Source organism: Pongo abelii, chromosome 19 (assembly GCF_028885655.2).
Source record: "Pongo abelii isolate AG06213 chromosome 19, NHGRI_mPonAbe1-v2.0_pri, whole genome shotgun sequence".
Classification (NCBI taxonomy): Eukaryota; Metazoa; Chordata; class Mammalia; order Primates; family Hominidae; genus Pongo; species Pongo abelii.
Window position 1 is genome coordinate 15,137,953 of NC_072004.2, and position 23,381 is coordinate 15,161,333.

The following is a 23,381-nucleotide window of genomic DNA, read 5'->3' on the forward strand; positions in this document are numbered from 1 at the left end:
TTTCCCTCTATATATATTTTTTAACTTAAAGACAGCAGAGTGTGTAATATTTTCGGAGTCAGGGCTATGTTAAAGTTTCTTATTGTATGCTTAACAGGATTTTCCCTTTCCATTTAAAAAAAAAATCACTGTGGTAGGGAATTTTCTAATTATTTCTCTGTCACTCAGTCCCTATAAATTACCTCTCAATTGAGAAGGTAAAAATGCTAGATTTTCACTTCCTCAGCTTCCTTTGCAGCTAAAGTGGTCATGTGACTCAGCCCTGGCCAATGAGAGAAAGCAGACTATTCTGGGGGGTTTCTGGGAAAGATTTTTCTTTGGTTATAAAAAGAGAGATCTACCAAGGAGTGGCCTCCTACTGTCCTTGTTACCTCCTTCCTTCTTGTTTGGGGGAGTAAGTCCTATTTAAACAGAATGCTTGGAGCTGTGATAGTCATATTGCTTCCATGAGAGGGTGTGCCTGAGGACAAAATGTCAAACAGATGAGGACAGCACAATCAAGGAATATAAGAGCCTTGGTGACATTGATAGACCTCTGAATCAACCTGCAATCCCCTTCCTCCAGAATGCTTGTGATATGATATATGCAAAGCCTTCATGTGTTAAGACACTGTGACTCAGGTATCTGATGACTTGCAGATAAAAAAAACTCACTGATACTCTCACTCATATTTTCTTTTAGTTTGTGTGTGTCATTTAATCCAAATTTATTTAGGATTTGTTTTGTTATCTGTTGTGAAGTTTTTTTTTTGTAAACGCTGAATGAATTTTCCCATGAACATTTACTTAAGGATTCATATTTTATTTAATGTTTCAAAATGTCACCTTTATCATATATTAAATTCTTATCTATAATAGAATATCATTAAGCCTCAAATTTCTCATTAATAAAAGTATAATAATAATAGTACTTATAAGGTTGAGAGATAATGCTTATAAATTTCTAAGCCCAGGTCCTGGCACATAGTAAATATAAAATATATGATAACTATTATTATTACACATTTTTATTTATATTATTATATGATTTCTAGCTATAAACACATTAATTGGTTTTATTTTCTTTGTTTTCTGTCTTTGGCTACATATTTTCATTATATTCTGTTTTTAATTATAATGGCAGTTAGCTTTATACTTGGAAAAATTATGTTTAACCTCTTTTTCCTTAACTGCAAAATCAAGCATAAAAATGGCATTTTTAAGCCTTTCCTATTCCAAATATGCAGTTTAACACTTTTTCAAATTCCACACTTACCTATTGCTCACTTCCTCTTCTTACTTGCTGTATTTAGTTAGTAAAGTCTGGGATTTCAGACCAATGTTATTATAATTAAATTCTGTTTTATCTTAAATATGTTGTTCTTCAAGACCAGTCTTTATACTTCTATTTAGTTTGGAAACCATATTAAGCAACTTAATCAAACTTGATTTCATATTTATTTGCTATATGTTTATCACATCCACTCATTCTTTTTTTATCAGAGTGTATACCATCTTACAGCTTCTTTTTGCATCTCTCAGATGTTTGGAGTCTATTTTAAATAACCATCTTTTAGAAAGACACATGAGGACATGTCAGTGACAACTTGTCTTTTAGAGAATGTCTTCCTATTGCCTTTATGTGAAAAAATTACGGAAGGAAATTCTGGGATCACCAAAGTGAAGTGAAAAGTAGAAGATATGGTCAGAGAGATAATGTTGGAGCAGGGATGCTTGCCAGTAGGTTGCCAATAAGGTGGATCTCCTTAAGCTTTGAAAGATTTGAAAGATTGGGGCTTTTTTTACTGTAAATACCCAGGAGAGCCATTGAATGGTTTTGAGCTGAGGAATGGTGTTCTAACTTTCATTTTTGAATGATAGTTCTGGCTATTGTCATTAATTGGCAAGAGACCATTGTAATCATCAAAACAAGACATGGAGATGATGGTGTCAGGGTGGGAGCTGTAGAGTTTCTGAATATGCTTTCAGGGTGGAGACAACAGGGTTTTCGTAATGGATTTAATGTCACATATGAGAGAGGAGATGGCTTGACCCTGAGACTTGGGTTCTGAATAACTGAAAGAATGAACCTTCCATCAACTGACATGTGGAAGGCTATGGGTAGAGTAGGTTTCAGGGAAGGGGGACATCAGGAGTTCAGTTTTAGATGTGGTGAGTTTGAGACATCCATTATTAGGTTGGCACAAAAGTAATTGCAGTTTTTGTCATTACTTTTAATGGCAAAAAGCGCAATTACTTTTGCACCAATTTAATAGTTAAGTGGAGATGCCTAATCAGCATTTGCATATATAAGCCTGGAGTTTTGGAGAAAGGGCTGGATTGGAGATACTCATTTGGGAATCATCAGCATCTAGATGGTATTTCAAATCATGAGCCTAGGTGGACTCTCTCAGTAATTTTTTTTTGCTCCCTACATTGAATTCCTATTTTCTCTTTATGCATATTTGAGTAAGAGTAGAGTTGTATTTTGGTTTGGTTTTGGTTTTTTAGAGACTAGGTTTATAAAAGATGCAAATACGTTTTACTGGTCTTGGCCCTATTCATTGCCTACTTCAGAGTCAGCTGAATCCTTTCTCCAATCCATAGCTGGAGTGCAGGCTCATATGCTCAGCTCCTGGCCCCGTACAGCAGGTACCCACCTAACACCATTCTGATGTAGTGAGGTGGTATTTGTCTCTCATCTCTCCTGCCGGACACTCTGATGTCTCAAAATGTTCAAGTGCTTAGAATCCACAATCCAGCATGAACTACCCCACAGCCTTTCACCCACCACAGCCAAGGCCTCCAGCCCTTCCTTCTTTTCTTTCTTTTTGTTTTTTAATTTTCTGAAAGTTATTTCTTTAAGAATTACAACAGGCAAAAACTGTATGGTAAATAGATTCCTCCCCAGACTCAGAGCCTGGGGTGAGAGACGAAATATCTCCCTACCTGTATTTCAGTGGCAATATTATTCATCATGAGGTAGAGCCTGAATTCACCACGAGGGAAAACCTGGTTGTTCTCCCACCAGCCCCATCTGCCTTGCTCCATGTTCTGGCTTTGGGTTGTTCATAGGAAGAGCTTTAGTCTTACTCTGTGTTCAAAACTGCTTTAATGGGAAACTAAAAGAGATCCATAAAAAGCTACTAGTCAGATGCCATTTTAAGCCACTTCAATGGCAAAACACAGTCACAGAACACATAGTTTGTGTTAATGCCATAAATTTCTAAACTCTCATCACCAAAGCCATCATGCTAAAGTTAACAGAGAAATTTAAGCAGTTGATAGTAAATTTCCTCCCTCAGATCTCTGAACATTTTGTAAACTACCTCATCTTTCTCTCCAGCTACAAATAATGTCCAGTTCACTCTTAGGATTTAGCTCACCATAGGGGCAAGTTTGTATACGTTTTCCCAACAAGGTATAAATTCCATAGCTAGGAAAAAGAGTACTTTTCAGTCTCTAAAGACACACCCATAAATATCCAATGTAAGCAAACTAAAATTAGAACATGCAACTAGTTATGGAGATTTGGTCTGGGCCCCCATTATCCTCCTCCTGTCAACACCCCTACTTGGAAAATTAATGTTTATTAGGTTCATATGTCACCCATAGTTAAGATTCCTGTAGCACTCACCCTTCTTTATTCCCCCAGAGCCAGGAGAAAGCAGGATGCTCCTCATCCATGTATCCTTGGGCTGTGGAAACTAGGAAAAAATAAAAAGTCATATTTGCACTTTATGATCCAAGATGCAGCTCACCAAGTGCAATTTTCTCTGCAACATGCAAACTAAGTCCAATAAGTAAAGGATTAATGCGTGAAGAATTCATGATCAAGGTCACACTCAATCAAAGACTTGCTAGAGGTGTTTGGGAATTGCGTGTGTGTTGCTAGTGGGTTGCTTAGAGCAGAAATCACCATCCTCGGCCGGGTGCAGTGGCTCATGCCTGTAATCCCAGGACTTTGGGAGGCCAAGGCAGGTGGATCACGAGGTCAGGAGATCGAGACCATCCTGGCTAACACGGTGAAACCCCATCTCTACTAAAAATACAAAAAAATTTGCCGGGCATGGTGGCGGGTGCCTGTGGTCCCAGCTACTGGGGAGGCTGAGGCAGGAGAATGGCGTGAACCCGGGAGGCGGAGCTTGCAGTGAGCCGAGATTGCGCCACTGCACTCCAGCCTGGGCAACAGAGCGAGAGACTCCGTCTCAAAAAAAAAAAAATCACCATCCTCAAGGATTTATAGTTGAGGTAGATAATAACAAAGCCAAAGGGAAACAAAGTCACAGCAACACAGAAGATCAAGGGCAAAACTCAGAAGGCAGGTGTAAATTTTTCTTCCTTTGAGTTTCCAGAGTTTTACTTCTTTTGAAACCCTTCTTTTACTTTTATTACAATGTTTTGCCCTTACTGGAACTTGAAGGTATCCCTTGGAAGCCCGTTTTGGTGCCTTGCACGCGGTAGTCCTCTATAAATGCTTGTTGAATTAAACAGAAGATTTGTAATGTGGTAGATTAGCACACATGTGTGCACACACGTGGTTAAATTTTTTTCAGTAATGTCTAAGACCAAAGAACAAGAGCAGGTTTGGAATGGAGATTAGTGATGCAGAAATGGTGGAAGATTCAAGCTATTAGGTGTAATGTAAGGCGTTATTGAAATGGCTTACTACAAGCAGAGAAAGGGAGTGGAAAATGAAGGAAGGTGACTTCAAAGGATGAAGGAGGAGGCCAAAGAACCAGAGGGGGAAAGGAAAGGATTTAATAGGGTAAGGACAAGGAAGATGTTGAAGATAAAGAGATTATAAGCAAAGAAAGAAAGTTCAGAGCTAAAGACCTTTGAGATCTTCAGAGTTCCAAGTGCTGATGAAATCTACAGTGGGGAAGGAACCTGGCTGCACCACACACAGGCTAGGACGTAAACAGCGCTCCCAGGAGGTCGACACAAGGACCCTGAAAAAAGGCTGTCCAAAGAGGGCTAACCTGGAGACAGAGGTTTATGGGGTAAAGGAGATCAAAACCCTCTGTGGCCAAAGTTTTAGAATAATCATTCAAATGTGGGTGGAGGTGGGATTATGGTAGAAGGTAGAAAAGGAAGTTAACAAAATTCACATCTATTGTTACTTTGTAATTGTAAATACTGAACCAAATTCTTCAGTAACATCTACGACAAACGATTAGAAATCGCCACCTGCATTTTTAAATCTTTTTTTTTTTTTTTTTTGAGACAGAGTCTCGCTCTGTTGCCCAGGCTGGAGTGTAGTGGTACGATCTCGGCCGACTGCAACCTCTCCCTCCCGGGTTCAAGCGATTCTCCCACCTCAGCCTCCCGAATAGCTGGGACTACAGGCGCCCACAACCACGCCCAGCTAATTTTTTGTACTTTTAGTAGAGACAGGGTTCCACCGTGTTAGCCAGGGTAGTCTCGGTCTCCTGACCTCATGATCTGCCTGGCTTGGCCTCCCGAAGTGCTGGGATTACAGGCATGAGCCACTGCGCCCGGCCTAAATTTTTCTTTACAATAGATAATACAGTACAAAATGGAACCTGTTTCTTGAGCCTTATGGTAAGGAGTGGGCAGTTGGGGAAGGTGCTCTTAAATCTTATCTATCCTATAAGTAAAGAAAAGTAGACCCTTGATAAATGTGGTAATTAGAATTGAGGTAAAACTAACAATTCTAGAAAAGAACCACAAAGAGGGACATTTTGGTAGCCCTAGCCTTACTGCAAATTGTACCTGGATGAATAACTATTTTCTACAGTACGGTATATCTTTTTCAGAGAGTAGGATGGGGAGTCCCTGGGCAGAGGTGGGGAGTAGGGAATGGAATTGGTAGAGTTTCAGTCACAGAAGATGAATAAGTTCTTGGAGATCTTATGTACAGCATGGTGACAAGAGTTAATACTACTGCATTGTATACTTGAAATATGCTGGCCGGGCGCGGTGGCTCACGCCTGCAATCCCAGCACTTTGGGAGGCCGAGGCGGGCGGATCACGAGGTCAGGAGATCGAGACCATCCTGGCTAACACGGTGAAACCCCGTCTCAACTAAAAATACAAAAAATTAGCCTGGCATGGTGGCGGGCACCTGTAGTCCCAGCTACTCGGGAGGCTGAGGCAGGAGAATGGCGTGAACCTGGGAGGCAGAGCTTGCAGTGAGCCAAAATCATGCCACTGCACTCCAGCCTGGGTGACAGAGTGGACTCCGTCTCAAAAAAAAAATAATAATAATAAAAAAGAAAGAAAGAAGTATGCTAAAAGAGTAGATCTTAAGTGTTCTCACCCCCACCTCCGCCTCCCACACACACACAGAGTAACCACGTGAGGTGAAGAGTATGTGAATTAGCTTGACTGTAGTAAACATTTCATTATGCTTCAATCAAGTTTAGCCTAAAACTGCCTCCTTACATATTTTAAGTTTGGCCTAAAGATTTTTCTGTACATGGTGAACTATAACAAGTGGAGGTATAAACAGATCGTAGCCTGCACTTGTGCCAGTCACCAAGTTTTGGCCCATCAAATGTAGCCAACTGTTATAACCGTGTTCGAATAAGGCAAACACTGGGCTATGACCAATCCAACTGTTTCTGTACCTCACTTCCATTTTCTGTACGTCACTTTCCTTTTTCTGTCCATAAATCTTCTTCCACCACGTGGCTGTGCTGGAGCATACTCTGACTCTGAAGGCTGCCCTATGTGTGAATCATTCATTGCTCAATTAAACGCCTTTAAATTTAATTCAGCTGATGTTTTTCTTTTATCAGATGGGGATGAGGATGGCATCCAAAGAAGAGCTTCTAACGACCCCCGAGGAATGCTGAGTGACCAGGCAAGGTACCCACTGAACCCAATTGTGTCCATTGATCTCTTGGAGCAGCCAGGGATCGTGGTAAGTTCTCTCTGTTTCCAAAGCTGCACAGATTTGTGTTTTGAGCTCTCCGAGTTCCTTTGAGCAAATTCCTGATCCAAAGTGAGTTTAGAAGTCACGACAGAAACTGGACTGGGTCCAGGATTGGATTTGATCTGGTAATTAACTGGCTTGGATCCAGTTAGAGGCCTCTTACATCTGGGTCAGAAAGAAACCTGTAGTAAATGGCAATATTGCAAAGGGTATAAAATTTGGCCGTTGGAAATTCACAGGAATTTTTGTGTTCTACCCCATTGTTTCATTTTTATTGTGCACTCAAATATTTAAAAAAAAAATCATTGGCTAAGTTAATTAAGGAAATCTGAAAGGAAAACCAATATTTAGATAAAAATGGGATCCTTAATTTCTGAAGAACTGAGTTCCTTCTGCGTTATATATCCATAAGTATTAGGCCCTGGAAGCAGCAAAATCTTATCGAAATAGCAAAATCTTACTAAAGATAATTTATAGTGGAACATTCCAAATGAACAACATTGCACTGAAGTGCATTTGAAAATGAAGGCTTCCAAATTAGCCTCATCTAGGGATGCCTATTTATATGCAGAGGCTTCTAAAAAGATTTCAATATTTTTATTTGAAGACTTTACAAAAGGCAAATAAAAAGCTTAAGTGATTAATTGATTTTAAAAAAATTAAATCTGCCTTGCAGTCTTTGCTGACAGCTATAGGTGACAGGATTAGGCATGTACAGAACCATGGAACATGGGGAACTTTCTTCCCCCAAAGGGGGAAACTTGAGAGCTGATAGGACTGCTGGAAAAGATCCCTTCGTGATTGACAAGTAGCTGCCTGAACTTTTGATTCAGTATTGCTGCAATGGGTGAGTCTTTCTCCGGCCTCCTTGAGCTCTTCACCTTCCCCACCCTGCCACAGGCAATGCTTTTCTCTGTTTCTCTCTGTGAAAACCGGTTGTGGGAATGGTAAAAATCACCACCTCTTGCAAAGTTTTAATTAATGAGAAAAAGGATTCATGAAGCTAGTCTTAAGCTGTAGCAAATCTAGCATACTTTGTGCTATGAATTTGTCTTTTTCTATCCTTCTGTCATGAAGAGGGGTACCTTAGGATAGAACATGGGCTTGGGACCCCATAAGTTCACTGTTCAAGACATCCCAGCAAGCTGGTCAGTAAGAAACCTTCCTGCAGGTCCCCGAAACAACAACAACAACTGGATGAGGTTTCCACCTTGTCTTGTTTTATGTCTTTGGGAGCTTGACCTTGTAACCAAGTGGCAGTACTTTCTCTTGCTCTCCACCATCTAGGGAATGGGAGTTTTGGGTTCATGTCAAAGGCGTTGCAGGTGCCTTTGCAAGCTCAACATTAGCTGCTCTGAACTTCTTCTGGGAAGAGTAATGGAGATTGCCCAGCACTGTAGCTTAGTGGCTAAGGCTTTGTTTTTTCACAGCGGCAACCCAGGTTCAATCCTGGCTTAGGGAATGAGTACTACTCACTGCTATCTCTGTGACCTTTACCATTTGTTGATTCTTGGCCCCTCCATGAACAACTTCCAGCTTCTTGAATCTTCCTTCTCAGCTACCTTTAAAGATTCTAGATCTTGTAAAAACTGCTAACCACCTCTTTGAAAACGCCTTGTACACTTGTGGTTAAGTCATAACATTAGTTAAGGCTTGTTGGTTTCAACTGTAAGGTTACTTTTGGTAAAGGTTAAAAACCAGATATATTGGCTGTTTGGCCTCGCTAAAGTGGAGTGACTCGGCTTTCTCTATTGAACAGATTTTTATGTATATTAAAGGATAATGAAAGAGTTTTGATTGCCTTTTGAATAAAATACAGAAAAAAGAAGGGAAAGACAAGAGACAGATTGTTTGGAAAGCTAAGTCTTCCTTCTATCAATGAGCGAATGTTTTTGCGTTTTTAAATTTTTTTGAGTCATCATTTTGGCTAAATAAATGACTTACGGTGACTTAGAATTCTATTTCATAATATCAAGTATTCTAAACCTTTAAAATACTTGATAAGCTTCCCCAAATCAAATTTCAGCTTCAAAATTGTCTTTTCTGACCTCTGACTTTGGGATGCCACACAGGGTCCCTGAAACATCCAAAAGAGAGGTCAACAGGATTATTTGACATGTGAAGTTACATGGGAAGCATTGTCAAAATAAAGAATAATGTTTAACCTTCTCTAGGTTATATTTTAGTGAATGATATTAATATATGTTCCAAAATTGTATGGGATTTCTAAAATTCTAATATGTCTGAGTATATGTTATCAATCATAATTATGGTTATTATGCTAAGTTATTGTAGACCACAGAAATAACCTAATTTCCATGTCAATTGTGTCTTTATAACTATTTAAAGTCATTTCCACAGTTAATTGCTTAATGCTGATGCAGTTTCTGAAAACTTTACAAGCACGCAAAATCCTAGCATATGGTGTCTTTTAGGAGGTTCCTGAAAGGATGGAAAGGACCCTGAAAAGCCTTCTTGAATACAGGTTTCTATTAACTTTAGAATCATATCATTTGGACTAAGAATTCCTGGAACTTTAATGAAAAGACTGACTGGTTTATAAAACTGTTAACCCAGGTAGAATAAAAATTAATTGAATACCAAGAAAACACTTTGCCAGATTTTCATGCTAAATCAGCCAATACTGAAATTGTTTAGGTACACAATTTGAATCAACTCCATGGTCTATGTCAAATTACCTATGAAAACCCATCAGTTATGAGTTCTATGCAACTGAATTGGAGAAACCACTGGTATTCAAGAGGACATAAGTCCAGTGTTAAGCAGGGACTCATGGAGAACCAGGAGGGCAGCCTTGGCCTTTCTGAGTCCTTAAAGCTTTTCTTATTAAAAGTTCTGCATTCTATGACTCATCATGGAAAGGATAAAATGATCCAAATTAAATACATATTGATCTAGTGACTTCTAAATTGCAAAAATCGTTTATGACCAATGTTTGGTTTGTCGATCCCATATTCCTGGGAAGACAATCAAAGCTTCAAGCACATTTGGTTACCTGATGAACTGTTTAAATATTTATAGAGGGATTTCATTCAATTGTCATTTTCAATGCATGTTTTCTGGTTGTATAAAAGCTTTCCCATGCAAGAGGGCTGATGTTACAACAGTAGATTATTATATATGGCACAGTGTATTTTCACCAGGTAAAGAAAGCTTTTTATGGTTCACCAACAGGACAATCAACCCCTTCACAATCTAGAACCTGAAGACTGGATCTTCTGAGAATGACAGAGAAAGACTGGCTTTGCCATACACACTGTAACAAAACTTTAGGACCTTGAACCCTGGGTTCATAATCTCACACCTGTGAAGATTCCCTCCACACTCTTGGAACTGTACACCCATTGGAACCCTTAAGGTAAAGCTAACCAAAGAAGTTTCTCCCTGGAAGGAGATAGCATCCTTGATGTGAAGAGCATTTCCCAAGATCACAGATCAAGACTTCTCTACTATCATGAGACTCTTATCTTTGAATACTTTTCCCTTGCTTACACCTCTGTGAACAACAGAAGTGAAAGGGAGGGGGAGTCTGTTGTGTGCACTTATGAGGTATACTCATTTGTGAAGGATTTTGCAGACAGCCTTATACATGGATAATATTCTGCCTTGATAGATGAAAGATGAAGGTCCAATGTGGGTGAGAAATTTTAATGGTATATACATTGCCTCACAATCAGTCAGAAACAAAGCATTGGTCACTCCTCTTAATCCACGTCATAGGTTAAAGAGAACATTGCCAGGAGGCCTTCACTCTTCTAAAACGGCATCATTTGTTAGGTCCTATTTCCATGGCTTGGAGTAAAAGAGACAGTGATTAGAAATGTATTCCTCATGATAGGCTCTATAGCAGATTCTACTGTAAAGGCTATGGTTACACAAGACTTTAAATTCTCTTGTGAAAGTTATGTTAAATAATAGAATGGCCCTAGATTACTTACTGGCTGAACAGAAGTATCTGTACAGCTGCTGGCACTTGTGGCCTATGAAGAAATACATCACATAGGGTATTAGAGAGATTCAGTTGTAGGGGATTAACAAAGAGACTGCTTAGTTGAGTGAGTAAACTCTTTAGCTCCTTATCTGATCTATTTAATTTTAGGTGGTTTCATTTATAAAGACCCTGGGTAAGGAGCATACTCCAAACTCTTGGTGTTATCCTCCCAACAGTCATAATAGTAGTCTCCCTGGTGCATTGTATTCTCTCAAAAGTTTTAAATGTTTGCATGCAGCCATTTCTATCATGTCAAATGGTCTCTCTTCAACTGGGATGACAAGAACTGAAAGAAATGTGTGGCCATGACAGCATCATAACCTATGAATGACATGCTGAGACCAGAAACCCAAAATGATGCTAACTGAGAGTGGTGCTAAGGCCCTAAGTTTTGATCACACTCTCACCTAAGTGAGAACCTGACCAAAAAGGGGGACTTTTTAAACAAAATTATGGGAGGCCATTGTTTAGGACTGAGCACATGCACTGGACTCCAACAGTTCAGACCAAACCAAAATGGAGCTGCTGGTGCTAAATGTCACATTAAACTGAGACTTTAAGAAAACATAGATCCTAGAACAGACCAGGTTTTTTTTTTCTCCTGTAAACAGGATGTTCCAGCATAAAGAGGTCCCCTCTACACTAACCCTTATAAAAAACGAAATAAAATAAATGAACTGAAGTCCTTGTTCCCACCTTACAAACCCACTGTTCTGCTATTTCCCAGTGGGTTTCAAGACCAAATAAGTATATTTACAATAGTGATAATGACATCAATGAGTAAAGTTTTGGTCAGTCTCTCAAAATTAAGAAGATGACCAAAAGTGGGGAATTGTTTAATCAGGTTTAGCCTAAAGCTGCCTCCTTACATATTTTAAGTTCAGCCTAAAGGTTTCTCTGTACATAGTGAACTATAATAATTGGAGGTGTAATAAGACTGTAGCCTACACTTGTGCCAATCATGGAGTTTTGGCCAATGAAATGTAGCCAACTGTTCAAACCATGTTCAAATAAGGCAAACACCAAGCTGTAAGCAATCTGGCTGTTTCTGTACCTCACTTCCATTTCCTGTACATTACTTTCCATTTTCCGTCCATAAATCTTCCACCATGTGGCTGCGATGAACTCTCTGAGTATACTTTGGCTCAGAAGGCTGCCCCATTGCTGAATAGTTCATTGCTTAATTAAATTCCTTTAAATTTAATTCAGCTGAATGTTTTCTTTTATCACCATGTATATCAAAACATCAAATTATGTTGTTATAAAGCTATTATTTTAAAATACAAAATAAAAATACACTAAGTACTTTTCACAGGAAATTGTAGAACAAAAAAACCCAGACTTTCTCTACAGAAGTGGCCCATCCAGCCTGGGCACTAAGCTGGGGGACCTTGACCAAACAGTAATGCCACTGCCTCCCACTCTGCCTGTGAACCTCTGCAAGACAAGAATGCTACTTCTGCTTGGAGTTGAGACACATGTTTTCCACTCTTGGCCAGAAGTGAGAATGAGAGTGTTTCTCTTTAGCAACAGCCCTTAGGCAGAGACAGGAAGGGTATGACTTTGTGGATTGTCCTCACAAGTGTGTTTTTTGGCTGCTGGTTTATGCTGAGAATTTTTATCCACAGATGGATGCTTGTATTGGTTTTCACTTGGGAGTATTTGTCTGAGAAATCACTGCTGCAAAACTGGGATAGTCTGGCTCAGGAAAATCAAGCTTTCCAGCCAAGCAAGCCTCTTAGGTTGGGATCGCAGAGTGAACATCCTTTTTCACCTAGACTCAGGGAACTGAGTCTCAAAGATGCAGAAACAGCAATGAAAGCAGCCATATCGGTTGGTTGGCAAGAATAAGGAACATATTTCCCCCCCTGATTCCAAGAAGAATGGATGGAACACAAAGAAACCGGGGGTCCCTGCTGGGGTCTCATGCTTCCTGGGGACATCACCTCCCTCTCTAAAAGGCTGAAGCCATCACACTTAAGTTTTCAACTTCCCTCTTCCCTCTCCATTTCAGAGTCTTTTTATAGCTTCATCACTCTTCCTTCCTTAAATCATCTTTATCTTTCTGGTCTCTGAGAAGCAAGTCCTGTGTCATGGGCAACTTTCCTAAGTAGATTTCCTCTCGTCAACATGATCATCTCTCTTCTCTGTACATTTTCAAGACTTGCATATCCCCCAAAAAGTAAAAACCCACCTTCAAGACTGCTACCCTGCGGGTCAAGCCCTCCTGCCCTTCTCAGACTCTCTTGTGAATGACAGCTGGTGATAATACAAAATAAATATTTGGTTTCTGTCCCCAGTTCCTGACACGCAGCTCCCCAAACCCACAGACTTTCCAGAGTGATGAATGTATTTTTTTCCTTTGTAAGCGAATTAGATGATTGTTGGCTTGGGGTACCTACTAGCTCCAAGACAGGGCTGGTGGCCAGGAAGGCCAAGACATTATTAGAATGTGGGAACTTTGAGTCCTACCCCTTGACCATCAGGGAGGGAAGAGGGGCTGGAAACTGAGTTAATCATCAATGGCCAATTATTTAATTTGTCTACATAAGAAAACTTTCATAAAATTCTTAAATGGTGGGGTTTGGAGAGCTTTCAGGCTGATGAACACATCAAGGTGCTGGGAGGATGGTGTGCTCAGAGAGGGCAGGGAAACTCTGCACCCCTCCCCTCATGCCTTACATTTCCTTGCTTCCCATCTATTTGGTTATTCCTGAGTTGTATCCTTTATAATAAACTGCTAATAGTAAGTAAAGCACTTATTTAAGCTCTGTGAGATGTTTGTCTCCAAATACTGATCAACCCTTAAGGAGAAACCAATCTTATTTGCTCTGCTATGTTGCCATCACATAACATAGAGATTTTGGAGGAAATTATAAAGATGATTTTTATTGAAATTATCTCTCAAATTGGTGTACTCTATTTATTATCAACTGAACTCCCCCATTTAAAAAAATTCATTCACTCACTTATCTTCTCTCCAGCCATCACCCTTTTGTTCTCCTCTTCTTTCTATTCCAACTTCTCATAATGTTACCTACTTGCTATCTCCAGCTCCTAATTTTTCAAGCCATTCTCAATGGCTTCTGTCCCTGCCACTTCCTAAAACAGCCCTTCCTAAGGTCATCAAAAAACTATTTGTCACTATAAGCAATAAACCTTTTTTAATCCTCAATTTTACTTAATTTCTCATTGGTATTTGATAATGTTAATCACTTCTTTCTTCTTTCTTCTTGAAATGCTGTTTTCACTTCCTGGATATCCCTCTGGTTCCCTGGTTCTTCTCTGGCTCCATTGCAGGATCATGCTCCTTTATTCAACCAATACTTGTTGGATTTCTTCAAGACTGGTTCTAGTTCTTCTTTACTCACGGTATCCTCTATTCCAAAGCACCATCAGCCATGCCTCTGGCTTCAATTATCACCTGTTAGTAGATGACTAACACATTTACATCTCTAGCCTAGACCTGTCCTCTGAGTTCCAGTCCATTATTTTCATTTACCTACTGGATCTACCCTCATGGACATGTCAAAATCTCCTGAGGCTCAATATAAGCAAAAGCGAACTCATTGTTGTGTCAGTCAACATCTTGGCAGGAAAAAATTGCACCTCCTATTGAAAATAAGAATTTGAAAAAAAATGTTAATAAAAGGACTGTTTGTCAAGGTGTGGACATGGTTAAAATAAACAACAACAAACAGTAAGCTGGTGAAATAAATACTCTGATATCACCCTTTCTGCCCCTGTGACCTCCTGACCATTGGCAAAACCAAGCCAGACACTAGAAAATATGGAAGCTTGTTGAGGCATGGAGGTCAGCCTTCTAGGGCTCAGATCAGGGTGGAAAAGGAATGGAACTAAAGGGACAAATGAACAATATTCAGCATGATGATTGTGTTAGTCTGGTTTGCATTGCTATAAAGGAATACTTGATGGATAATTTATAAAGAGAGGTTTATTTTGCTCACGATTCTGCAGAGTGTACAAGAAGCATGGCACCAACACCTGCTTCTGGTGAGGCCTCAGGAAGCTTTTATTCATGGCTGAAGACAAAGGGGAGCCAGTGTGTCACATGGCAAGAGAGGGTCATATGGTGAGAGAGGGTGCAAGAGAAAGGCCATGCTCTTTTAAAACAATTAGCTCTTGCATGAATTAATAGAGCAAAAATACACTCATTACCATGGGGAAGGCACCAAGCTATTCATGAGGGATCTGATCCCATGACCCAAACACCTCCTACTACCCCACTTCCAACATCGGGGCTTACATTTCAACATGAGATTTGGAGGGGACAAAAAACAAAACCATATCAATGACCTTCCAATCAAAACAAGTTTTCTTGCGTCATTCCCTACTTTGGGAATGGTACCACCATCATCCAGCCAATCAAACCAGAAACCTAGAATTTTCTTATTGTTTCTTTTGTCTTTTCCTGCAGACCCGTGCCATCAAATGTCCTAGCAGAACTTCTCAGAACAATCTGGCTTAAACTATTTCGACGCAACCTGCTTCAGATTTACAAGTACCTCTCGTTCATAGCTCGCATTACAATTGTAAGTTATGTTGCATATAGGATTACTTTACTAGCATCTTGCCTTCCCTCTAACCTATAAAATTCATGTTGGCAGAGACTATGATTATTTTTGTTCACCATGACTTCTCCAGTCTCTTGCCACAGTCCCTGGCATGGAGTAGGCACTGGATAATATTTGTTATTTGAGAACATGTTAGAGCTTGTGGGGATATATAGATCACACAGTCACATTCTATCATGAGGGGAGAGCAGGAATCATACCGTCAGTAGAGAAGGTTAAGCAACTTGTCCAAGAATTCAAAGTAAATTATTATTTTTTAATGGTAGATTTACTATTAACCAAGTGTTGGATCCTAAGACTTTTGCAAATGTATCAGGAGTAACTCTCAGTGTACAAACTCAGACATACAGGAAATATCTATTTCTGTATTTTCTTTAAGTCCAATAAAATATAACTTTGAACCCTGCTAAGTAGGCTGCAAGAAAATTCAGTTATTTCAAGATCCTTCCCTTGTCTAAGAATTGCAACAGAATCAAGAAGGTTTGTGCAATATCTAGCAATGATAGGAAGGGCTTCTAGTCTCCAGTTAGTCGTAACCCTGCTGAAATCATAATGAGTCCATAGTGATGTGTTGAGAGTAGAGGCTCGCTGCTGCCATACTATCTGTAGGTTAAGTGCAGGAATCTGCATCTGGGCTGAAAGCCTCAGAACCCAGAGTCCAGCTTCCCTGAGCATCCTGAAAAGAACTCCCATTACTTCCCACTGTCTTTTGAGACTTTAGGAGGAACTCTGTGGGTATGTGCTCTTACCCCACTCTGGCTTCGGTCCTCTCTTTTTATTGTAAAAACAAACTGATAATCTCTCTCTCCCTCCCACATTCCCTCTCTCCTGGTATCCCTCAAAAAGGATTCCTTAATGGACTTTCATCAATAAGCTTAGGATTTAGTAAAGCAGAAGCTGGGAAGGGAAGTGGTTTGCAGGCAACTCCTGCTATAATTGAAATTTCTTTTTCAAAGCAAAGAAACATAGAAGACCTGTGTACTTTGGTAGAATGGATGTGGGGGAGGAGAAAACCAACAGAAAACAAAACATAACTGTATTTCTCAAAAAGTGTATTGCCACACTAATATCATTTCATTAAACTTCACAGCAAGCTTGTGATCAGTTAATTAATACAGCCTCCAACTTTTAGATGAAAAAAAAAACTGAAACAAAGAAGCTTTGAATAACTTTTCCAAGGTAACTCAATCAGTAGGTGACTAAGAAAGATTTCAGTTCAAACTCTGACTTCCCTGGAGCTTCTGTTCTGGCTTTGGGGAAATGAAGAGGAAGACAATAACTGGATAAGGCTTGACATCTATCAAGACTTGATGGCATGAGCCAGGAAGCCTGTTATTAGATGGAAAAAAAAAAGGCTTAATCGCTTGGAATACAGAATGTAAAATGGGATTTCCCTGGTGTAGAGAAAAGGACAATAGGAAGAAGTTTGTTTGAGAAGTAAAAAGTAAAAATCTGAATTATCAAAAGAAGAAATTTAGAAAGGAAGATGTCCTTGGACTCGAGGCTCTGACTTGGACTTTCCACCTGTGAGTCATTCAACTTGTTCCAAAGGCAAGACGTGTGTGTTTTTTTTTTAGCAATACTTTTGAGTTGAGATTTTTTTTTAATGAATTCCAAGTGAAAACCCTTGTCCTCTTCGTGGGACAATCTCTTGTTTTAATGCCAAAGATTTACTGTTTGATGGAGAAAACATTGTCAAAATATGGTTCCCATTCCATAGTCATCAGAAAACACATGGGAGGGATATATACACTTCCTGAACACACACACACACACACACACACACACACACACCCCACAGACACATGAATAACTTTCCTAAATAATTTGATGATACATTTGGAATTGATCTCATGCATATTAAACCCTCTGAAAAGTCCATGTCTGTGAAGTGAAGCTTTAAATATTAAGCTTTGTTGCCTACAAAGGTCAAATACACCCTCTTGTGGTAAAATGGCATATTTTATTTCCAGATGATTTCTATCATAGAGCTCACGACATGGTAGTCTGAAGAATAATGAGTACTTGAGAGGAAACAATGAAACTTACAATGCTTTTACGCTGTAATGTCAATGCCATTTTTTAAAAATATTAATTCTATCTGTCTTATGCACTCCCATAAGCTCTAATTTTCAGATGAAAGAACTGAGGTTCCAAAAGCTTGCATAACTTGTCCAAGGCAAGCCAGCTAAGGAGTAGAACAGTGAAGTAAAACAAAGACATTGAATGTCCTCTCTGTTACAACAAACATACCATAATAAAATGGATCCAACTGATTCCCAAAAGTTATGAGAGTTATTTATGAGAGTTAAGGCTGAAAAACTAAGACTGCCTAAAGGTGAATGCAATCTTGTAACAGATGCATGTGTAACAGATTGTATCAATGGTGTAACAGTTAACTGCCATAAGTAGGGGAAGGGGTCAGCTACCCAGGCACCGGAGGACCTTCATTTTGTTATTTGGCTTTCCACCCAATACTTGCTGTCCATCAGCCAATCACTTGTGAGTCCAATTCATCAATATGTTTTCAGTGTCTGATGTCTGCTAGGCTGTCCTAGGAACTAATGATATAGTAATCACCAAGACAGACAAGATCCCTGGCCTCACAGAGTTTACATTCAACCTGGATATATTGGTTTTCTGTCATTGTACAACAAATTATTCGAGTTTTAAAACAACACTCATTTATAGCATGCAGTGCCCAAGATCAAAAGATGAGCTGGAGTCTCTGCTTAAGACCAAAATTAAGGTGCCTGCCAAGCACTGCTCTTACCAGGAGGCTCTTGGGGGAAGAATCTGCTTCCAAGTTCATTCAGGTGGTTGGCAGATTTTAGCTCCTGGTAGTTGTAGGATTCAGGTCCCCAGTCACATGCTGTCTGTCTGTCGGGGCCTCTCTCAGCTCCTTCAGGCCACTCACGTTCCTCATCCCATACCTCCTCCCTCTTCAAACCAGCAATGACACATCCGTTCTTCTCATGCTTTGACTTCCTCTAACTTCCTCTTCTCGACCAGCTAGAGAAAATCCTCTGCTTTTAAAGGGCTCCTGTGATTCTATAAGGCCCACCCAGATCATCTCTTTTTTTGCCCTATAATATAACCACAGGAATGATATCTAAGCATATTCCCAGCTTTCACCCACACTCAAAGGGAAGGGGAACATATATTGGTGAAGGTCACTGACAGTCGTTCTTAGAAATCTGCCTCTCACAATGGGCAAGACAGTCATGAAAACAAAATCATAATTTTTGGTTCTGAAGCCTAAGAAAGGAAATAAACAGGCTGCTATAATAGAGAGAGCTGAATAGTGAGAATGAGCTAGCTGCACAGCAGGAAGAGTGTTCCAGACCAAGAGAAGATCCTGAGATGAAATAAAATTAGGGATGTTCTGGGAATGGAGAGAGTTCAGCAAGGGAGAGAGTGGTGCAAGATAAGGTTGGAGAGTTGTGTCCAAACAAGCTAGTGTGGAGATTTGCAGAACTTGGTAAGGAGCTGGGATTTTATTTTTAATACACTTAGAAGTCAATGAAGCATTTAAAACTTAAGAAGAGTGTGAACTGATTTGTATTTTTAAAGGATAATTTTTTTTTTTTGAGACAGAGTCTCGCTCTATTGCCCAGGCTGGAGTGCAGTGGGGCGATCTTGGCTCACTGCAACCCCCGCCTCCTGGATTCAAGCAATTCTCTGCCTCAGCTTCCCAAGTAGCTGGGATTACAGGCGTCCACCAGCACGTCTGACTAATTTTTGTATTTTTAGTAGAGACGAGGTTTCACCATCTTGTCCAGGCTGATCTTGAACTCCTGACCTCGTGATCCACCCACCTCAGCCTCCCAAAGCCCTGGGATTACCGGTGTGAGCCACCACACCCAGCCAAGACAATTTTAGATGCTGGGTGGGAAGGGGATTATAAGGGAAGAGAAGTAGAATCATGGTAAGAAGTTGGGGCACTTGGTGGGTCCAGGACAGAGACGATGGGGCTGGGGCTATTGTGGAGGCAACAGAAGGGGTGTAAGGAGGGCTCTTCCAAAGAGACATTTGAGAGCTTTGACTGACAGGACTTCCTGGTAGACTGTTCATTTCTTTGATATATATCATCACCTACAATTGGGATTTTACACATTTTAATAAAAACAAATGTAATGTCATTTGCAGCAAATATGTTTATGCACCTAGGAAGAGCAAGAAAATTGACTGCAACCCCAGGAGGAGTGAACAGAGGTGTCAGGGGTTGGGGGCAGCACTCAGTGCAGAGGAGACCCCGTCAGGATGTGTCGGAGAAAGAACGCAGCCCGCCAGCCTCAGGCTTCCAAAGCAGGTATTGTGGAAGGCCAGTCAGCAGGAAGGTGAAACTCCCCACCCCAGGCAGCCTCCTTCAACCGGAAGGTCTCTCTTAGCCCACAGGGGACCACAGGATCTACCTAGCAAAGGAGATTTCGATATAAAATTTCCTTTCCTATTGGTCTGTCCTCAAAGATTTCACAAAGATTCACATAAGTGCTTAGGGAATCCGTGAACAAAATCTCAGGATTGTGTAGGCAAAGACCTACTTCTCTAAGAATGAATGGTGTAAAAGAAGACCCATATGAGGAATGGAAGCAAATTACTTTTCAAAGCAGCCTCAGTGCAACTAACTCGCACTGAGAAAACTTTTTGAAGAACTTTATATTCTCAAAGATGTTTAAGAAAATGTTACTTCATTTCAAAAAAAATAAAGCACAGGCCATCATAAAATAGAACAGGCATTCACTCTTACCCTTCATTATGTTATATATATAAAATTTATAATATGTATAAATGCACACACAAACATACACACATCAATGAGGAGCCTTCTGTCTTTTCTGCAGTCTGGAATCATTCAAATAAATATAGGCATTATCCATTGTATTATATTGAACTCAGCTGTAAAACCATTTGAGTCTATTTCCTTTTTTAAAATACCAGCTCTGTAATTATCATTTTAGTCCTTTCTGTGTCTGTCCTGGTTTTTTAACTCTTCCTGGATCCATTTCAGAAGTTAATATTTTAATAGGAGCCCTTCTGTGCCCTCACGATCTTAAAATATATTCCCACATTGTTGCACATAATAGTCTCTAATATTTCTTTAAATCTCTTCCATATTTATATCTCCCTTCTTGTTACTAACACGGCATGATGTTGCTTGCTTGCTTTTTATTTCACCAGAATCAGCAGAGAAAAAACTATTTTATTAGCCCTTTGAAGTAACAACTTTTGGTTGTATTTATCTCTTCAACTCTCCCTTCATTTTCTAGTGAATCAATATAAGCTTTTTATCTTCCCTGACACCTACCTCTTGCTTTCCTTTGGTTTATTTTGGATTTTTTTTTTAATTTGTAAGATTATATACTTTCTTCATTAGCTCGGTGTCTTTATTTAAACTTAAACATAATGTCATGTACAATTTTCATGTACCTATACAATTTTCTATGTATTTTAGTCATGACCCACAGGTTTTGCTAATGAAATATTTTATTTTTATTCTTTTTGAGAAAACCTGTTGGCCGGGAGTGGTGGCTCACACCTGTAATCCCAACACTTTGGGAAGCCGAGGCGGGTGGATCACGAGGTCAGGAGATCGAGACCATCCTGGCTAACACGGTGAAACCCCGTCTCTACTAAAAATACAAAAAAAAATTAGCTGGGCATGGTGGCGGGCGTCTGTAGTCCCAGCTACTGGGGAGGCTGAGGCAGGAGAATGTAGCGTGAACCCGGGAGGCGGAGCTTGCAGTGAGCCGAAATCGCGCCACTGCACTCCAGCCTGGGTGACAGAGTGAGACTCCATCTCCAAAAAAAAAAAAAAAACTTGTTTTTTCAGGTATGATCTGGTTTAGGGGTTATTTGTGAGAGTGTTTTTTTAATTTATGCAAAAATCGCTTTTGGTCCATTTTGGTTTCATTGTTCATTTCTAGTTTTATTGAATTATGATGAAAGAATGTGGTCTATAAACTTTGCACTATTGGTAAATTATTAAAGTTTTCTTTCGGTCAAGTACATCATTAAACTTTTATAAGTGTTCCATAAGCATAAGAAAAAAAATAACCTTTTCTTGTCATAGAAAGACACGTTGTCTCTATCAGTGTGTTTCTGCAAGCATGTGTGCACTGAATAACCTAATTTTAATTGTATATTACTTTATAGCTTGTGTTGTTCAAACACTAGATAAATCTACTTATATTTTCCTATTTAATTTCTCCAATTTGAAAGGAGTACAATAAAATTTCCATTTGCAAATTTCCAAATTTCCATTTTTCATTCGGAAATTTGCAATTTCCAAAATGCACTTATAGTGAGAAATAATTGCATATTTAAATAAATCTCTCTATGGATTTTTAGTAGTTCTTCAGACATTATAATATTTAATAAATGGTGCTGGCATGATTTGCTCTCCATTCTAGACAAAAGCAAAGCCAGACTCAGCCCATATGCAGCAATTAATTGCACATGAATTAAATATGTAAATGTAAAAATAAAAGCACTAGAAGTCTCAGAAGAATTTAGCTCTAGAGATCTTTCCAAGCAAGCCTACAGAAATCAAGAATCCATAAAGACACTCTCTGCCACATAAAATTATTAACTATTTATATGACAAAAAGTTGCAAAGTCGAAAGGCAAATGTTAATGGGCATAATAATGGCAAAGGTTTCCAGAAAAAATCCCCTTGTGAGCCTAGGTCCTTCCTTTATAGCCCATATTGTGATGAGACTTTCTCTCTTTCATCACATTAAATTGTCTGGAAACAATTTGAATTGTTTCTTAAATTAGTTGAAACCTGTAAGACTTACATATACAGCAGGCTTGTATACCAGCAGTCCCCAACCTTCTTGGCCCCACAGACTGGTTTCGTGGAAGATAATTCTTCCATGAACTTGGGCCAGTCGGGGGATAGTTTGGGGATGATTCGAGCACATTACATTTATTATGCACTTTATTTCTATTATTATTACATTGTAATGTATAATAACATAATTATACAACTCATCATAATGTAGAATCAGTGGGAGGCCTGAGCTTGTTTTCCTACAACTAGGTGGTCCCATCTGGGGGTGATGGGAGACAGTGACAGATCATCAGGCATCAGATTCTTATAAGAAGCATGCAACCAAGATCCCTTACATGCACAGTTCACAATGGGGTTCGCACTCCTATGAGAATCTAGTGGCACCACTGATGTGACAAGAGGCGGAGCTCAGGCAGTAATGCTCACTCATCCACCACTCACATCCCACTGTGCAACTCAGTACCTAACAGGCCATGGACCAGTACCAGTCCGCAGCCCGGGGACTGGGGACTCCTGTTGTATACCTTGATTAGCAACAGTTTGTATTTACGTATACATGTTGTGTTTGAAACTTAAGACAGGGGTTACCCTTTACCAGATCATTTCAAAGAACCAGTGGGTGAGCTGGGCCTGGGCAGTCCTGCCTCTGAAGGCCCAGCAGTCTCCGAAGAATCCCATGCAACTTAAAATTAGAAAAGCGAACAGAAGTCAGGGTCCTGGAGCCCATCTCAAGAGCTGAGAGGGACAACCTAACACACTCCAAGTTCCTGCTGATGACTTATGTACCAGCTGAGAATTGCTGGAATAATTGATAAGGGGGAAAAAATAGATTCCTTGGAATATACAGACTCTGAGAATCACATTCAAGGCCCTTGCCACTGTTAGCATGGTGAGAAGTTGTAACACTTTACTCCGTGTAGAGTTAGGGATCCTCTCCTTTCCGCCCCATTATGACTAGGCATAAGAAAGATGGCATGGAAGCCTGCTGTTTTTTGTACTCAGACTTGTGAGTCTAGTTTCTACATATAAAAGTCACTCACAGGAAAAAATAGAATCTGTTCTTAGACATTGGAAATGGACAGTGCATCTTCAATCAAA

At 39.7% G+C, this 23,381-nt stretch overlaps 1 long non-coding RNA gene across 1 annotated transcript; it reads left to right on the top strand.

Annotated features, from left to right (window-relative positions):
- Window positions 1–6,704: 6,704 nt before the first annotated feature.
- Window positions 6,705–15,375, top strand: LOC129051449 (uncharacterized). The gene is made up of 3 exons (XR_008515734.2): window positions 6,705–6,868; window positions 10,076–10,259; window positions 15,331–15,375. It is a non-coding gene; the product is annotated as an uncharacterized LOC129051449 (long non-coding RNA).
- The last annotated feature ends 8,006 nt before the right edge of the window (window positions 15,376–23,381 follow it).